A 19,467-nucleotide genomic window follows, 5' to 3' on the forward strand; every position below is an offset into this window, starting at 1 on the left:
CTGGAAACTGGATCTCGCTTGCCCACTTCTGGAATCTCATTTTGTGGAGTGATGATAGCATGATGGTAGCTGAAGAAGAAACAGCTCTCATGAGAATTGGAACCACAAACAAACAAAACCCCAGAGGCCCAGCCCTCTTTAAGTGCCTTTAGAGCGTGATGCCACTCCAAAAGGCCAGAAGCCTGTGGTGCACAGGGGCTTTTAGCCCCACTCTCCCTGAAGGCACAGCACGCTGGCTGGCAGACAAACAAAGCTTAGTGTCTTCCTCAAGTTTCAAGATGTTGTCTTGATTTGGCCACTGTTACCCACGTGGAAACTTCTGACAACTGGATTTTGGAAGTTCTATTTTCCACATTGGATGAGACAAGCTTTGAGATTTGGACTAGAATCAGAGGGAAGATTCTGTTAATTGCCCCTGAGTTACCTGGGACTTTTGAGATGCTGCAGACAGAAAATGTTCCGTACACATATCCTGAGAAATCATTTCCATCTGAGGTGATTTGGATCAACCGACTTTCCAAGAAGGGGATGATGTGTCTATTTCCAATTGAGCCTTCCCAAGAAATGGACAGAGCAATTGCAATATTCCATTACTTCCTTCAGGCTATTAGTTTTAGGCATGGCCCTGATCCTTTCCAGGCCGTTCTGAGACTATGAGAAAAACAACATTCGGAGTTTATGCACAGGAAGGCACCACACAACACACATGTAGATTACTGCCAGGAGGCACCCTGCAAGGTGACGGGTGCTTGAGTCTGCGGATTCGTGGGCCCCAGGGCTGCACAGACCTTTTTGTGCCACCTCCCAGTCTCTACAGTCTTGATTGCAAATGTTGAGTTTTGGAAGTGACCAGGAAGTTTGTTCTACTCTCTCTATGGAGCCATCAGCTCTTCCTTTTTGGCCTTTTCTGGGAGCCCCCAGTCAGCAGCAGCTGTGACTTGCCTGCGACTCTCTCTGCAGACCCCACACACAGGAGCCCATACTGCTGGGGACTGCACCTTGTCCTCTGTTTGTTGCTCTCTGTTGATTTTTATTTCATGCTTACTGGGTCCTTCAAGAACATCTTGGCCCTCATTCTTCTAACATTATGTACAGCACTGCCCTGCCCGTTCCTGGGGCATGCAGGTGATTTGCTGAGTGGCCCAATAAGTCACAACCATTAGCCCTGCACCAGCAGAGCCCCCCTGCGTCAAGGTCTTTGACCTGTTCCTGTTCCGCGATGCTTCTTCCCACATCAGGGCCTTTATTCTCTTGTGTTCTCTGGCCACATCTGCTCTTTTGGAGCTGCTTTGATTTGTCTCCAACTATGTGTTTTTCCAGCTCCATGTGCTTTTCCTCATACGCTTAGAGACAAGACAACACTTCCAGCCTTCCCTGCAGTTGGGTAGGCCGTGTCGCCGAGTTTGGCCAATGTCCTGCCACCTGCGGGCCTAGACCCTAAAAACCTTCTTGAATGTGATCTTCTATGTTCTCTCCTTCCCTCTTTTGCTGGCTAAATGCAGAGGACCCAATGGAGGACTCTAAGAGGTGAAGATGGAGATGAGAAGTGGAAGGAGGGAAGGTCCCTGGTCCCCAGATGCTTCTATGAGAGGAGCTACTCCAACCCACCCCCACCTCCTCCACTGACTCATATGGGGAAAAAATCAACTTTTATTGTGTCAAACTCCCAAGATCTGGTGGTTGTTTATTACAATAGGTCGGCTACCCTGATTCATGCCCTGTCCCTCCCCAGTGTCACCTGAGGCCACTGCTTACCTTTTCTCACTTGCAGGCCCTGGATGGGCTTCCATGGGGTTCCCAGGCACTGAGGCAGCTCCATCCTCTGTGCACTCACCTCTGCAGCAGCTTCGGTTTTGCTTTGGTTTGACCGATTTCCTCAATGCCTATACGTGAGAACTCTTCCTCCCCACATCTTTTTTTTACTGTGTACCATCTGTTTTGGCAACATACTTGTAGATTCCATACTATCCTCTACTCTGGAGCTTGTCTCCTTCCATCAGAATGTCTGTTGTGGCCCCAGCCTGCCTGCGTGCTTCTCTGGCTATAGTCTCTGGGGTTCTCTGGGGCCTTCCTGCAGCCTCCTCTGAACCCTGACATCGGCTGCCATGGGCATATGGGCCGAGCTCCCAACTTCCAGCAACTCCTCCACCCAGGCACTCCACATGGACACTGTGCCACCCACTTCCTACCAACTCTCCAAGATCAATCGATGTTCACCCCTGAAGGGGACATCTGAACTGTAATAGGCAGCAAGGAGCCTTCCCTGGAGGGGTTGACTTTCTCTGCATGGAAGGGTTGGAGAATGTGTGGAGGCGTGCTCTGAGTCTGTTTGGATCCATGTGTGCTGCATCCACGTGGAAGCATGTTCTGTGTGTGCTGCATCCATATGGAAGCGTGTTCTGTGTGCTGCATCCATGTGGAAGCATGTTCTATGTGTGCTGCATCCATGTGGAAGTGTGTTCTGTGTGTGTTGCATCCATGTGGAAGTGCGTTCTCTGTGTGGGCCTTTTCAGCCACTCTCCTTCCTGGGCTCCCTCCTCCTCCATCTGTGCTGAACTGCTCCTTTCATTACAGTTCCTATTCATTGCAACTCTGAGTCCTTAAAATTTTTCCTTTTGGTCCTTAATTCAATTCAATTATTTTTTACTCAAGTCTGCTGTTATGTAGGTATGGTTCTAGGCATGGGAGAAGTCAGATGAAGACCCAGGCCCTGTCTTTGAGGAGCTCACCACCCAGTAGGAGGGAAAAAGACTGTGCCAGGAATCTGAAAGTCATGAGGATTGCAGAGATCGGCACTGGAAATTTAAATGAAGTGCTATAAGAGAAACCAACAGAACCCCCAAACTACCAGGTGTTTGGCGTTCCCGATGGGGTCTAGGTGCACTTGCTGGCTTCTGGCTGGATTGCTTTGAGGGCTATCTTAATACTGTCTCCTGATTATGATGATGGCTTGGTGTCTTTGTCCTTCATTCGAGCTGATTTTTCTTCCTCATTGCACTCTTCGTGCTTCTCTTTATTCCAAGGCTGAGCTTTCTTTGTTCCAAGGCTCATCATAACTGGGATGAATGCTTTCATGAAACCACACTTCTTCAGCAAGCTCCCAGGCCTGGGCATCCAAATCCTCTTGGGGGCTGTAAACCTGCTCACCTGTGGCTCACCTGTGGCGCCTCCGTTCTGTTGTCTTCCAATACACTCAGCTCTGCTTGGATAGGCTGCCTTTGGTGTATGGGCCTGCCCAGATCAGCACATGGGCATCTGGTTCCCAGGAAACATCCAGCAGTGGCTGCGGTGGCTGGATGTGCGATTGGATGGGCACACAGAAAAGCATAAAAATCATGCCAATAGTAACCATAATAGCAATTAATAGTCAGGATAATAATAATCTAGCTACGGTGGCAATGCACTTGAAAGACTATTCTTTGGGTGCATTTTCCTTTATGTCCTAGATGGAACGGGATGATTGGGTTTTGAAGATCTCAAAGAAACTTGAAAAAGACCAGACTGTGATCAACGTTGATTCCACTCACACTAATGACAACCTGGTTTCTAAACTTGGCAACATTGAAGTTTCTGGACTTTTTTTTTTTTTTTTTTTTTTCCTGAAGTGGTTGAAAGGAAACTGGAAGTGTGGAGAATGGAAGGATGAGGACAAACTGTAGGGCGCTGCCTCACTCCTGGACTCTATCATCTCATTCCTCCAGGTGGGGGCCACCTGACCACTGCTGGCTCTGCCCTCCCCAATTTTTAAGGATCCACACAGACTTTGCAAAGATGTTGAGATATGTTGGACATGAACTCTGGGTATGTGCACATCTGGTTCCAAGCTTATACTCCACTCTTCATAGCTCAGGTGTCTTCTTCACTGCAGGGACCAGTTTCCATCTTCATCACTACTGTATCAAACGGACTTCCATCTTCCCCTCTGAATTGCAGCCTCTCTCTGGAAACCTAACGTTTTTTCTAGTCTCTTTTGCACTGAGATTCTGTCCCTTTTATTGCAGCAATGAGTTTACCCAGCCTTCCATCCCACATGAGTTCGGGCAGGACCCAGTTACCTGCTGAGACTCCCACACTGACTGTGTAGGAGTTACTCCACCTGGCCCTGGATTCCCAGTGCCCTGACTTAGTCACCTGACAGGACAGAGTTGGGACATGAATTGGGCACCTGAATTAGCCCTGTTTGTGGCCAGGTCCTCTGCATGCTTGTGTAGACTTCCAAACTGACCGTGCAGCTGGGCCTGCGTGGCGGAGTCTGCGAGTCGGCTCTGGTGTATGCATTTCCCATTATCTATAGTAGCAAAACTTCCAATTTTTGATGGGACATGGATCCCCAGAATAAAGATATTTCTTACCCTCCCTTGCAGCTCCCATGTGTGCAGACATAATATGGGCAATTTTCAGATCATACCCTGCATCAGGGAACAGCAAACTTTTTTTGTTATGGGCTGGATAGTAAATATTTTAAGTTTTGCAGGCTACATAGTCTCTGATGCAGGTCCTCCTCTTTAAGGAGTCATGGAAAGTACCTAAATGAAAGCATGGTTGTTTGCCAATAAAACTTTATTTACAAAAAGAGGCTATGGGTCAAACTTGGCTCACGGGTGTGTGGTTTGCCAACTCTTGTCCTAGACTAATATCTCAAGCAAAGCAGAGCAAGAGGACAGAAGGAACCCAGGTGTCTGGAAATTCCATATCCACTTTGGACTGCTTCTTACCAGGTTTTTATGAGACAAAAATAAGTGTCTACCTTGCTTAAGCTACTGTTTTTATTTTTTTTTCTTGAGACAGGGTCTCACTCTGTCACCCAGGTTGCAGTGCAGTGGTGTGAACATAGCTCACTGCAGTCTTAACCTCCCAGGCTCAAGGGATCCTCCCACCTCAGCCTCCTGAGTAGCTGGTCTCAAACTCCTGAGCTCGTGATTCACCTGTCCTGGCCTCCCAAAGTGCTGGGATTATCAGTGTGAGCCACCACGCCTGACCCCAATCAATATTTTTAAATTAATTATTTTGCATTTTTGGTACTAAATCTTCAAAACTCAGTGTTTATTCTATACTGACAGCACATTTTAATTTGGACTAGCCACATTTCAACTATTCAGTCACCACACGTGACTGACAGATCTGGAAGCTACTCTGAGTCATAGAGGAATTCATGATTGTGCTTGTTCAGCACTGATTTGCCATACATTAGCATATGCAAATTATTTCTATTATTAAAACTAAGGCACTAAGGAGATGTGCCTAGAGATGAAGTTGAATCATACAGTCAATAATTTGGGAGAAGTCAAATAAAATACGGAGGTCACATGGCCCTTAATGGGTTAAGCCAGTATTCAAAACTGTGTAACCCCAAAGCCTGTGCTTTTTCAACATCCTGTCACATAGAACTTTAGAGCTGAAAAGAACAGATCAGAAACTGAAGGACTATTTCGTGAGCAATGATAGCCTGCCTTAAAGCTTCATCGTTTTTCTTCTCCTTAGAGAAGAGCTTAATTGTATGCCCTCTATAATTAGGACTTTACAGAACCAGTATTTCATTTTGTACCTTGGAAAACAAATCATTCTCTAGCTCCTTAAATGTGTTACTTCTCAGGAATAGATGTGCAGGGGAGGAGAAGGAGGGAAGAGAAACAGGGCAGGCCAGGCAGAAGTTAAGAGCAGCCAAAGGAAGGAGGCCAAAGCTTAGTGGCTTTAAGCAACTATTCCATTATAGCTCATAATTCTGTGGGTCAGAAATTCAGGAAGGGCTTGGATGATATTTTCTGTCCCACATGGAGGCCACTCAGGAATGATTAACTGGTCTAGAGGGTCCAGGGTGGCTTTGGGCAGGGATGATGGGAGACTGACCCAGCCAGGACTGTCTAGCAGGGTGCCCCAGAGTCCCTTCCACCATGGCAGCCTCAGGGTAATGATGCTCAGGGACAACTCAGGGATCCAAAAGAGAGTGTCCCAAGATTCTGGTGGATGCTGCAAGGCTTTCTGTGGCCTAACCTCAGAAGTTCCAGAATACCACTTCCATCCCATTCTATCACTCAAACAAGTCATTTAGGTAGATTCAAGGAGAGCGTAATTGGATTTAACTTCTCAATAGGAGGAGTAGCAAAGATTTTGGAGCCATCCTTAATCTACCACAACCAGAAAATAAAAACAGTAGCTTGGCCAGATGCAGTGGCTCATGCCTATAATCCCAGCACGTTGGGAAGCCAAAGCAGGAGGATCGCTTGAATCTAGGAGTTTGAGACCAGCCTGGGCAACATAGGGAAACCTCCATCCCTGTAAAAAAAGTTTAAAAATTAGCCTGGCATGGTGACACTCACCTGTAATCACAGCTACTCAGGAGGCTGAGGTGGGAGGATCCCTTGAGCCTGGGAGGTTAAGACTGCAGTTAGCTATGTTCACGCCACTGCACTGCAACCTGGGTGACAGAGTGAGACCCTGTCTCAAGAAAACCCTGTCTCAAGAAACCCCATCTCTACTGAAAATACAAAAATTAACAGGGTGTGGTGGTGTGTGCCTGTAATCCCAGCTACTCAGGAGCTGAGGCAGGAGAATCACTTGAACCTTGGAGGTGGAGGTTGCAGTGATCTGAGATTGTGCCACTGCACCCTAGCCTGGGTGACAGAGCAAGACTCCATTTCAAAAAAAAAAAAAAAAATTTATATATATATATATATAAACTATATATATATATAGTTTGATCGGATGACAAAATAATATTGTATATATTTGAGTAAATACAATATATTATTAAGATTAATTTTACTCATTTCTTTTTACATTTTTTGGTGGCTAATTAAAAAGTTCGAAGTTATTTACGTGGCTCACAGTTATGACTTGGATTACATTTCTGTTGAACAGTGAGTGTTGTTTAAGATCACTAGAAGCCTAAGTTAGTTTTAGGACCCCTTCTGAGAGAGGGCACCATTCTCTTGTCTATACATAATCTAAGAATCTATGTGTGGCAGTGGTTCCTAGTGCCTTCCCACATATCTTTCTCTTCCTCCAGACATGCAGTAGGACGACAATTCCATGCTGTAGTGATAAGACTAGTTTAAGTCAATGGGGTTATAAGAGGAAGTAAGTGGGTTACTTCTGAGCCAAGCATTTAATTAATGCGAGACCTGCTGCCACTCTTGCATTCTCCGCTGTGCTGACTGCAGAGCAGCCGCCTCTTAGCCTGTAGGACTGAGTCACTGCATGGAGGGGAGATGCCCTGGAGAGTTGCCTGGATCTACAGCAGAATTTTCATGGAGGAAAACAAACTATTGTTGTGTTAAGCCATTGAGGTTTGGGGTTTGTTGCAGCAGCATAAGCCATCCTCCCCTGACTAATGAATGTATTTTCTGATTAACAAAATGAAATGATCACTGTTTTTTTTTTTTTTTTTCCTGTTTTACTCTATACTCTGATGAATTTTGAAAAAGCAGGTTTAAAACAGATTTTTGATGGCTTGTCATAGTCTAGGGAAGATGAGCTTGGCTGAAAATTGGAAATCTGTGGAAAGTGTTTGAAAAAAAGTGAGAGGTACAGTTAACTGTTTAATAAAAATCAAATTGCACAATCTAAGTCCATCTCATCTTTTCTTGGACATTAATAGGGTAACAGAAAATTTACAGAGCTGATTGGGTCATATTCCAAAGTGTGATCCCCCAAGTAAGCAGTTTACAAGCGGTGTGAAAAATGCTAAGAAAATCAGAATGTCTAGGGATATTGCAGATTATCTCCTTGGAAATAGTGTTGGCATCTCCAGGCTAAAGATGTAATTGGCCTTCTGTGTAGGTATCACTTTCTAGAGTCATTAGAGACCAATTTCAAACAAAGTAAATCTATTATAATCCTCCTAATGGATTTTGCTTTGCCTCTTCCCACCCATTTAGAAAATTTACTTGGAATTTCTTGTATACTTTGGAGTTAGAGCCAAGGGGTAAGATGTGAGTTTAACGTGTAATTCTTCCTACTCCATTTCCTTACCACGTTTCCTTCCAAAGAAGAATGCTGCCACCAGGTGCTCCTCAAAGACCAGGGAGGTGGGCCTGTAGCTTCTGAGTGGAGGGAAGAAACCTGACTATTCTGGGTATGAAATGTGTGCTGTTATGGCTCCATACTGAGGAGGATTGCCCAGGAACTGGGTTAAGATACCAACCCAAATTCAATTGTTTGCCAACACAAAGCCGTGATTAGAAAGCATATCACAGTATGTCACTGGTGCCACTGTTAGGAATACAACAGCACTAGAAATGTGCAGAAGTCATAACTGCATTTTCTGATTGTGTGTGTGATGGCGTAGCAATCAAATGAAGGTGTAAAAGCTTTTGTTGTTTTTAAGAAGCATGAAGTTGAGTGGGCTGTTTCCAATAGGAGGACTGAAAAACCAAGCAAACACAAATTTTGTTCGCAGCGTCCTTTTTGAGAAAAGAGTATAGCTGTCTGCCTAAGAGATCTTCACTCCTGGTCTTTTGTTAGTTTAGTCAGCATAACCAGTATTGGGAGGTGCGGTCTTTGGAGATGGTTAGGCCATGAGGGATCTTCCTTCATGAATGGCATTAGGTATCCTCATAAAAGGGATTGATAGAGAGACTTTGTCCCTCTTGCCCTTCTTCCCTCTGCCATTTGAAGGTAGGGTGTTTCTCCCCTCCAGAGGATACAGCTCTCACCAGACACTGAAACTGCTGGCACCTTGATTTTGGACTTCCCAGCCTCCAGAACCATGAGAGATAAATGCCTGTTGTTTACAAATTACCCAGTCTGAAGCATTTTGTCATAGCAGCACAAAACAGACTGAGACAATTAGTTGCTGCATTGTATTATTATCTCTTTATATGGGTTGATGGCTTACTGTCGTAATTAGTTTGGAAGAGACTTACGACTGGAAGTATTGTTTATATATTTTTATTTCCTTTTTGCATTTCAACACCAACTCTCTGACACCAACTGGATATCTTACAGTTCAGGTCAACTCTGACACTAACTGCCTAGACTTAGCATTAGATCTACAGGTTGAAGGGCAAAGCCCCCAAAAGAGTGTCTTTACCTTACATTCCATCTCCAAGTGGGGCCCCCAGGCTACCCAAACTTCTGTCTAACTTGGCTACAAATTTGTAAATTCTTACAACTCATCTCCCCCCAAATTTAGATAACTTGCTAGAGTAACTTACAGAACTCAGGAAAGGGCCATCTTTATGGTTAGCATTTTATTGTGAAGAGGTCAAAGGAATAACAAAATGAAGAGGTGCAGATGGCAGCAAGTTCTGGGAGCCTGAGCCTCTCTGTTCTGTGCAGTGCTACCCTCCTGGTACACTGAGGTGTTTACAACCCAGAAGCTCAGCTGAGCCTCGATGTCCAGAGTCATTAACAAGGTTTTCTTACATAGGCATGATTGATGAAATTATTGGCTGCATGACTGAACTTAATCTCCGGTCCTCCCATCCTCTGCAGAAGTCAGAGGGCAGGGCATGGTTGGTTTCTCCGGCATGGTCAATCCCTCCCTTGGAATTATTTAAAGGTTCACTCTGAGCCACCACATTAGTATAAACTCAGACATGGGCCAGGTGCAGTGGCTCATGCTTGTAATCCCAGCACTTTGGGAGGCCAAGATGGGTGGATTACCTGAGACCAGGAGTTTGAGACCAGCCTGGCCTACATAATGAAACTCCGTCTCTATTAAATATATATTTAAAAAAAAAAATTAGCCAGGCATGGTGGCATGCGCCTGTAGTCCCAGTGGGAGGCTGAGGCAGGAGAATCACTTGAACCCAGGAGGTGGAGTTTGCAGTGAGCCGAGATCACGCCATTGCACTCCAGCCTGGGCAACAAGAGCAAAACTCCATCTCAAGAAAAACCCAAAAAACCAAAAAACAAAAACAAAAATTACTCAGACATTTCTGAAAGGGCTCATTATGACTGACAAAAGAGACTTTTATCAGGAAATTCCAAGGGTTTTGAAGCTCCAGGCCAGAATCTACGGGAAAAGACCAGGTGTATTCTTTAGTATATTACACCTTTGCACCTTGAATAGGACATGGGGTAAAAGACATTCAAATGCTTGATGTTATTGTGTGATGGGCAGATATGGATTATTGCAGCTTGCATGTAAAATCATTATTTTTGTAAATAAACATTTAGAGGTGACAGATTCAGTCTCTTCACAAAAAGACCAGAGAATGGATATGCAGTAAGAGAGAGAAGGATTATCTGTTCCTCAAGGAAATGGTCTTACCTTATTAGTGTCTCGGGACTGTGTATGAAAATGATGGAATTATATTGATTATTCAGATAGATGGAGAGCAAGAAGTGCAAAGGGGGCCTCTCCTTTCTCTTTCCCCCTCTACACCTGAGCACTCGACTTCAGGAGCCTAGCAACTCCATCCATGTTGCAGGCCCACTTTGGAATTCTTCCTCAGGGGGTGATATTGGTGTGAATTATCTCCATTTGTATCAGTGGAATAATATGAACTAACCAGGGACAAATGTATAGTGTTTATTAATGTTTCCATTTTCCCTATTATAATGTAAACAGAAATTTAATGATTGGAAAATTATGTCAAACGTTGAGTGAATTGGGCATCAAATACCACCGTGATCAGTGAACAGTAACTGTTTTTAATAATTTGAATATTGCAGTGACATAAAGGTATTTAAGACACCAATCCTTTAAGAAATTTCTCGAAAGACAGCCAACAAGCACTGTGTGCATTTCTTGTCTGTCTGCTCATCTTTAATCCCTCCCCCTTTCTATTTCCTTCATTTGTTTTATGCCCTTTAAAGCAGCAGTAACACAGGCACTCTTTTTCATTTGTTGCCCAGGTCTCTTGGAAAAGCCTGCCAGTGGTCTCACTGGGGATAGGACAGGATCACATTGGCTGCCTCCAGTTCCTGTGGAGGGGCTGTTCTGCAGCTGTGGGCCAGGATGGCCATGGAGTCAATGAGGAAAAACACCTGGATGGCCACCCAGGTGTGCTGTCACCAACCAACTCATAATCAGATCTGTTAACTTTTGAAACATCAGGAGATCTTTACACATTTGGAGAAAGAGACTTTGTTACTTCTAAAGGGTTACAGCCTACCAGGTGGCCATTCCATGGGCTGGAAAGTGTAGCCTTCTACAAAGACCAGAGCACTTGGATGGAGGAGGAGTGGGAGCTGGAGCTTTATGCTGAACAGGCTGGCTAAACATATACATTCAACAGATTACAGGAAGAGCTGCGAATGTTCATAAAGGTAGTCCTGAGACATGCATATTGAACAGACATGTATGTAACATATGACCCATGTTCACTTTGGGGTGGAGACTTAACATTTAAATGTGTTACGGTTAGGTCCTATATGTCAAAAGGTATTTTCAGGACATGAAGGCACGCAAGTGTGCAGCCTCCGTAAACCGGCCAGAACGAGGGCACGGTCAGTGGTCTTATCTGGAGAACGTTCCTGAAATTGGTGTCTTGTCCAGTCAAAGCCGTAGTGATGGCTGGGGGAACAAGGGGTCAGTTAGTCAGTGTCTGTTGGTGAGCTACAACTGTTAGATTTTTTTTTGTTTTTTTGAGATGAACTCTTGCTCTGTCACCCAGACTGGAGTGCAGTGGTACCATCTCAGCTCACTGCAACCTCTGCCTCCTGGGTTCAAGCGATTCTCCTGCCTCAGCCTCTCGAGTAGCTGGGATTATAGGCGCCCGCCACCACACCCAGCTAATTTTTGTATTTTTAGTAGAGACAGGGTTTCACCATGTTGGCCAGGCTGGTCTAGAACTCCTGACCTCAGGTGATCAGCCCGCCATGGCCTCCCAAAGTGCTGGGATTACAGGCGTGAGCCACCGTGCCAGGCCCTGTTAGAATATTGCTTATCTCTCCAGGCAAGTGCATTTTCAGCTGCCAGAGAGAAAGAAAACCCTTGTGGCATTTAGAACACAGTTTGTTCTTGAAGTGTAGGGGTATGTGACTCCACCCTTGCCTGGCATGGCCTTCGGTCTTATTTGGAATTTGGTATCTTATTGCCACAAAGGGTCCCTTGTGTCTGTCTTATGATCTTAACTTTAACATTCATGCTGGTCGGTTGTTGTGTCTAAACCACTAGAGGGAGGGGTATAATGAGACACGTCTGACCTCCTGTCCTGCCATGGCCAGGAACTCAGTTTTAAGGTTTTTCCAGGGTTCCGCAGGCAAAGAGGGGTCCATTCAGGCGATGGGGGAGCTTAGGAATTTATTTTTAGTTTACAAACCTAAACTTGAAAGAGGAAACTTTTAAGAGGAAACACAAATGAAAATTAAACTCCCTCAGCTGTCTTCCACAGACCGTTACTCCTGGGTCAAGAGCTGAAAACTCACTTTGAAAAGGTTTATAAACTGATAAAACAGAGGGTGGGAAGAACAGCTATAAAATGATCATGGGGCTAGCCTGCTGCCAGCCCGCTGGGGTCCCGTCTAGAACACCAAGAGCCCACATGCCAGTGATCAGCCGACTGAAGAGCGGGTCCCTGAGAAACGCTTCTGGGGAGCCTTGGGCCTGTGCTCCCCTCTTTCTGCCGGCTGCTTTCGCATGTGAACTGATAGAGACTTTCAAATCACTTGGCTCTGTTCTCTGTTCTTCCCCGTGCCTGGAGTAGTGGGCAGCTCACCTCCCAGTGGGCCGACCCCAGCAACACCCCCAGTGGCCGACCATTGTTGCTAGTCTGGAGCTTGCGGTGACCCTCATCCTGGTGGGGTTCTGAGGTCCTTGGGGAGGGGGGAGTCCCCTGGGGGAAATGCCAAGATGCTTCCGTCAAAGGTCTGGAATGGCTGGTGCAGCATGGGAGGAGAGGGCTGCTGGAAAACTCACAGGGCCTTAATTCAATTTTGAATCCTATAAATCACACAACACTTGTGATTTTTAAACACTGTATTTTGTTACACTTTTACTTATTCAATTATCTATTAATATGTTTTTTCTCAAAGCCTCTGAGAAGACTTTGCACAAGCTGCTGAGGACACTAAGGCTGGAGACATGGGACATGGATGCCCCGTGATCAATGAAGTTGGTTAATGTCACCAACATAGATGATGTCAACGCTTCACCCTCTGGAGGCCCCAGAAAGCAGCTTTCCTTCACACGCCGCCGGACTGTCTGCTGAGGGAGGCGGATGGAAGCTCTTGGCCGCATTTCTCAGCACTTAGGTTGTGACCGTCCCAGGCTTCCTGTTAAAACGCATTCCTGGTCCGAATAGCTTCACCTACGTGCTCAGGGCAGCGGAAGGAGTGCCGTCTCCACATTTTTCTGTAGGAACCACTGCAAGGAGATGCTGCCTCCTTTGGGCAGTGAAAGCTCCTCAGTAAACTGGGACATAGGTGCCAGATGTCCATCAGGACTACCCTGGAAAGAACTCCAGGCCATCCAGATCAGGAAGGTTGGGTCTGAAGCTGGGTCTGCCATGGCCTGGTTTCTGTCCAGGCCTCATTAGGGGAGCAACTTGTGGTGCAGACTCCCCGTTCCCCCCGGTGTGCACATTGCAGCCATGATGCTGTTTGCCTCAACTTATGGGTCTTCTCTGGGCCCAGACTGAAACTTCCCATCTCTTTCCGCTAGCTTTGTATGCCAGGTGGCATTTCACAGCCCCATACCATATAGGGAACAGAAACAACAGCACTTGCAAACTACATATGTTTCAGGAAACAATGTAGGTCTTTTGATTAAATTATAAGCTTTAATTCTATTCTAACTAATTAGAACATATTTAACATAGACCTCTCCCATACCTGAAAATTGAATGAAAAGAAACTTACAAATGAACCCTCTGTAGGATTACTATTAGGTTAAAAAGATAACTAAAAATTATACTATTTTAGGCCAAGCGTGGTGGCTCACACCTGTAATCCCAGTGCTTTGGAAGGCTGAGGCAGGAAGATTGCTTGAGACCAGGAATTTGACACCGGCCTGGACAAGACAGTGAAACTCCATTTCTAAAAAATAAAAATAAAAATATTAGTTGAGCATGGTGAAGGGTACCTGTTGTTTTAGGTACTCTGGAGACTGAGGTAGGAGGATCACTTGAGCCCAGTGGTACAAGGTTACAGTGAGCTATGATGGTACCACTGGGCTCCAGCCTGAGCGGCACAGTGAGATGCTGTCCCTAACATAAATACTATTTTAAAATTGCAACATTCTTTTAGTCCCTTCATCGTTTTATGGTTTTCCCTCTAGCAATTGTATCATCTTCTGACGTTCATATTCCCTATAGGCAAGTTTTTCTAAACTTTTCCTTTATATGCTATGTAAGATCTGTTCCTCTTTCCCTGCAACTGTGACCTGGAATAGGCAACTACTTTTACCCTTTTTCAAAGACTGATTCAAAGCCATTCTTGTATTCCTGCATCAACTGCAACGTTTTAACAACCTATTCAGTTTTCTCCTACTGTTGAACTCAATTTGCCAGTATTTTGAGTCTTTTGCATAGTTTCATAAATGAAATTGGACTGTAATTTTTTGCATTATACTTCCCTGTAAAGTCACTGAGGGTTTGGTGTCTTTTGGGAGCAATGGTTTTTTTTTCTAAAACAGTTTTTGCCATAGTTATGTGTTCTCTTGGGTTTTCTGTATCTTCCTGAACAAACTTTACATTGATGTTTATATTTAACTTAAATTTATGTATAACTTTATATTTTTTAGAAAAGTATTCATTTATTCCAATTTTTTAAGTTTGTTGGCAGAAAGTTATTTAAGGTATCTTCTTGTGATTTTGAAAATCTTTATGGTATCCATGTTTACATTGCTAATATCAGTTGTGGTTTTTTCTCTTTGTCTCAGTGGGTCTGACTAGTTGTTTATTCTATTTAGCATTTTCAAAGGATCAGCTTTTGTTTCTGTTGATCTTCTCTATTAAATCTTTGTTTCCTAGTTCATCAATACCTGCTCTTATCTTTATTATTTACATCCTACATCTTCTTTTAGATTTACTTTTCGTTTCGTTCAAGCTTTTTGAATTGATCAGATAATTCATTGATATAAATGCACTCATTTTGCTTTTATAATAAACACTTAAGGCAATACATTTTCTCCTATGTGCCACTTGTAATAGGTATTGGAGTACGTTCATTTCTGTTCTAAGTAATTTGTAATTTCTACAACAGGTTTCTCTTAACCTGGAATTATATAAAAGTGCGATGTTGGTGTTTCCAGCTATATTTATTTAAACAATCTTTACTTGTGGATTTCTAATACGATTGCAAGTTTGTCAGAGGAAATTCTCTGATATTTATTAACACTTCTTTTGTATTTAACGTGTGGTCTCTTTTTCAACTCCTTGATGTGTAATTGAAAAGAATATATTTTTCCTCCTTGGGTAAATGATGTTTATATTTATTTACAATATTAGATCAAGCTTTCAAATGTCATTGCTTCAAGCGCTTATAGCTTACCTAACTCTGTCTATTAATTTCTCAGAGAGGCATGTGATTATGGGTTTGTCAGCTTTTTCATAATCCTGGACCTTTTCGCTTTTGGGAGGCAATCATACTGGTTTGTGATCATGTTATCTTTTTGGGGTCACAGGGTATCATTGTCAAAAGTGACTTATCTTTCAAACATTACTTGTTTTTTGTTTGTTTGTTTGTTTGTTTTTGTTTGCTTGTTTGGTTTTTGAGACAGAGTCTAGCTCTGTTGCCCAAGCTTGAGTGTAGTGGCGCAATCTTGGCTCCCTGCAACCTCCGCCTGCCGGGTTCAAGTGATTCTCCTGCCTCATCCTCCCGAGTAGCTGGGGTTACAGGCGTGCACCACCAGTTTTGTATTTTTAGTAGAGACGGGGTTTCACCATATTGGCCAGGCTGGTCTCAAACTCCTGATCTCAAGTGATTCACCTGCCTCAGCTTCCAAAAGTGCTGGGATTACAGGCGTGAGCCCCTGAACTGGCTACATCTTCATTTCAGTGCTGCTTCAGTGCCTGAATGAAAAAGTATTCAGCAGACCAGATGGTGGCAGGTGTAGGGGAGGGAACATCTTTAGCCCACACCTGGTGCAATAGACACTTTCCCAGAACATCACAGGCAGCAGTGTGTGTGGCCACTGAGCTTCCACTGAGCGACTTCATTCTCTCTTGAAATGCGTAAGTATTTTGTTATAAATGCAGAGGTCCCAATATGTTTCTGCAGCAAATCACACCTTAAGCAGTGACTCCATGCGCTTCCAGGCTTAGAGAAGCTCAGCTGCGGTGCGGACCCCCTGCCCACCCAAGGCTCGGCAGCCTGCAGTCTGCCAGGTTCCGGCTCAGCTGCCTCTTCCCGTTATTGTTGGAAGAGCCAGAAAACATCAGGTTTGGTTTTCCTTGCTAATCCTTCCGCCAGTGCTACTATTTTGACACTTTGCCTGTTGAAGCATGGACCAGCTTTCTAAGAGCTGATGAGATTCATTTCCTAAGCCGTTCCCTTCACTCAAGGGGAAAAGAAAAGCAAGTCCACTGGAGAGTATCTGATTTGGCTCTAGACGCTGTTTTTCACTAGGGCAGGGGCTCAGGAAGGAGGTCCTTCAGTAGCTCTGTAAGGGATATCCGAAAGCCCTAGCAGGAATGGCCCAGGATTCCTTATTTCTATCCCATGCAGATGGGCCCTTTCTCAGTCCAATTACATCCGCTCAGCACGTATCTTGGAGACACTGATCTGAGGGAAACAAGGAATGCAAGCAACTATACTATATGTGGACCATTTTCTAATGAAATAAGGATTTTATTTTTCTTAAAAACAAAAATATCAACGTTATTTTTTATAAGGTGTATCGATTTCAGGCAAAAAAAAAAAAAAAAGTTAAAGCAGCAATTATTTCATAAGTGTCCTTGAGTTTGGTGTCACAGTGTCTTGGCTGGAGTTTTTCTCAGGGCAGACCCTGAAAGGAGGGTTTGAATTCAAATCGTGTATCTTGGGATCTACAGGGAAGGGCCAGAAGGGAGCGGGTAAATGATGACAAGGAACGGAGGCAGCCAACAGAAGACGTGCTGTGAAGCCAGTTAGCAGTGATAACCGGAGCCTAATCCCAGGTAGAGTGAGAACACGTTGGGAAATGGTATTAAACTCTGCCTCTGAATTATCCCTCCTGGCCAGCAGCTGTGGGGGAATCTGTACGGAGTCTCTTACTGAGGGAGACTCCCCAGGTGTGAAGAGTCTGGCACCTGAGGCCTGGGGCACACGTGCTCAGATCCACCTTCTCCAGGTGCAGGGAAAAGCCGCTGGGAGGGGGCCCCAGGTGCCCGCCACTGAGAACCCGCCTGAAGTCAGCACAGCGCTGCTGAAGGCCCCGAGGGCTCTGCACACTGGGAGTCACGGCCCAGACTCATCAGGCGCTGGAATGACATCTTGATCCAGGCAGGACTGTGGCTTGAGATCGTCTCCACGGAGGGCCGGGGGATTCCCGTCCCTCACAGAGGTCTCTCTTCTCCTCTGAATCAGTGTCTCTGAGGGCTGGGTTTCTGTGCACTGGGGGGTACCTGCCAAATCGGTTTAATTCTGCCCGGCACCTACCAGCGAGGCCCCATCCTGCGCAAGCTCTCTGCTGCGGCCTTCAGGCCCATGGTGAATGCGCGAGGGCCTGGAGCAGGTGATGAGGGCTAGTGCAGGCCGAGGTGAGTGGCTACAGAGGTAGAGTTTCTATGCCCAGAGACGGGCATGGACACTAGCACGGAAGGATCGCCTAGCTGGGAGGGAAGCCAGGACAACGAAGACCTAGTGGGCCTAACAGGGGTACCTCATGAGCCGAGGTGCAGAGGCTGGACCCAGCAGGGTCGCTGAGGGGACTGCTCCTGCAGCCTGGGGAAAAGGAGGGGGCGTCAGGAGGTCTCCGAGACAGCGAGGATCGTGTTCAGGAAGCTGGGCCAGGCTTTGTATGTCATGGGGATCTGAGGAGGGGCTGAGACGTGGTCTGGTTTACACTTGGGAGAGCCTATTTAGGGCCCGAGGCAAGGGGTCCCCATGCCCCTGCTCCCAGGTCCTCCAAGCTGCTGCCAGGCTGTGTGTGGTCCTCCTTCCACCAAGCCACGACAGGCGTGCCCTCACCTGGGCCTGGAGGGGACAGTCTGGCTGGGTATGTGCCCGCCAGAGGGAATGGAGTTTGGCCGTGCGAGGCTGGTGTCCACAGGCCCGTGTTCACGGCCTTGAGAAGGGCAGGATGGAGCAAGGGTGCGGGAGAGAAGGAGCAGGACTTCACCGAAAACCCTTGCCCCAGGCCCTGCGGAAGGGGACGAGGGCAATCCCCCTGGGCTTAAGGGGAAAGGCCTGTGCCCGGGGTGCTTCAGCCCCTGGTCCCTTCTTCAACCACAGCAGTCCGGCCTGTGTCTGAAAACAGGCTCTGGGGTCAGACACAGTTTGAATTATCACTGTGAGGCTGAAAAAAAAATACACGTGCAATGTCACTGGCCTAAATTATTATTATTATTGTTTTATGTTTTAAACAGGGTCTTGCTCTGTTGCCCAGGCAGGAGTTTGGTGGTGAGATTATGGCTCACTGCAGCCTCGACCCCCGGTCTAAAAGGATTCTCCGGAGTAGCTGAGACAACAGGGTACCATCAGGCCCCGCCCGACGCCTGGGTCTTTAGCAACAAAGTGAGGTTTGTCTCCTCCACATTTGTGAAACATTTTAAGACCGTTTGATCTCGTCACCTTCTCTCACTTTGATTTCTTGTCCCTGAGAACTCCTGATCACTTTCACAATCCGCCTTATGCGATGATTCTGTTTTCTCAGTGCCAATTTTGTGGGGACACAGCCCTTGTTCCTATAGGTCCCGAAGCAAGTGGAACCAAGGCTACGGTGTGTGGCAAAACTGTGCAGCCTGGACAACATAGTGAGACCTCATCTCTTCAAATAATTTTAAAAAATTAGCCAGGTGTGGCAGAATGCCCCTGGAGGTTGAGGCAAATGATGGCTTGAGCCTGGGCAGTTGGGGTTGCAGTGAGCTGAGATCGTGCCACTGCACTCCAGCCTGGGTGACAGAGTGACACCCTGTCTTACACAAACAAACTGTGCTGAGGTTGGGGTGATGCTTGGGGGTGATGCTTGGTGCAGGACAGCCAACAGCTGGACCCCAGGAGCAGGAAGGGGTGCAGGTCCCTCCATCCCTCATTTGTCCCTGGGAAGTGCACTTGCTTTATCTTCAGGGCCTTGCTTTATCTTCAAGGTCTTGCCTATGACAGAGTGACAGACTCCCCATTCTGCCCTGGACTGCCTCACATCTCCTGCCCGCTTCCTACTTGCTGAAAATCTCTAGCTTCTTTCTTTCGTTTCTTCTATGTTTTTGATTAAGAGCAAATTAACTGTATCTTACCTTGAACAGAAAGGCATCTCCTGTCTGAGAACAGCATTGCCTCACCCCGGGACACGGTGCCTAGAGTTCTCCACGTGCTCTTCCTCCTGCCCTTGGAACCTCAGACCTCCTCCCTGCCTCTCGGCTCCTAGGTCTCGGGTGCCCACCACTGCACTGCTTAGACTCACTCTGATAACTCTTCCTCTGGCCCAGCCTGCCAACC

At 45.9% G+C, this 19,467-nt stretch overlaps 1 long non-coding RNA gene across 2 annotated transcripts in view; it reads left to right on the top strand.

Annotated features, from left to right (window-relative positions):
- LOC103222771 (uncharacterized) overlaps window positions 1-17,060 on the top strand; it is a 132,947-nt gene extending 115,887 nt beyond the window's left edge. The window contains exon 6 of one of the 2 annotated variants that reach the window (XR_012089345.1): window positions 12,925-17,060. This is a non-coding gene — a long non-coding RNA (uncharacterized lncRNA). Of the gene's footprint in view, window positions 1-10,803; window positions 10,957-12,924 lie in introns of those variants that run through there. The other variant, XR_012089348.1, reaches the window with a different exon arrangement.
- Window positions 17,061-19,467: the final 2,407 nt, after the last annotated feature.

This window comes from Chlorocebus sabaeus, chromosome 18, assembly GCF_047675955.1.
Source record: "Chlorocebus sabaeus isolate Y175 chromosome 18, mChlSab1.0.hap1, whole genome shotgun sequence".
In the NCBI taxonomy this organism is placed as follows: domain Eukaryota; kingdom Metazoa; phylum Chordata; class Mammalia; order Primates; family Cercopithecidae; genus Chlorocebus; species Chlorocebus sabaeus.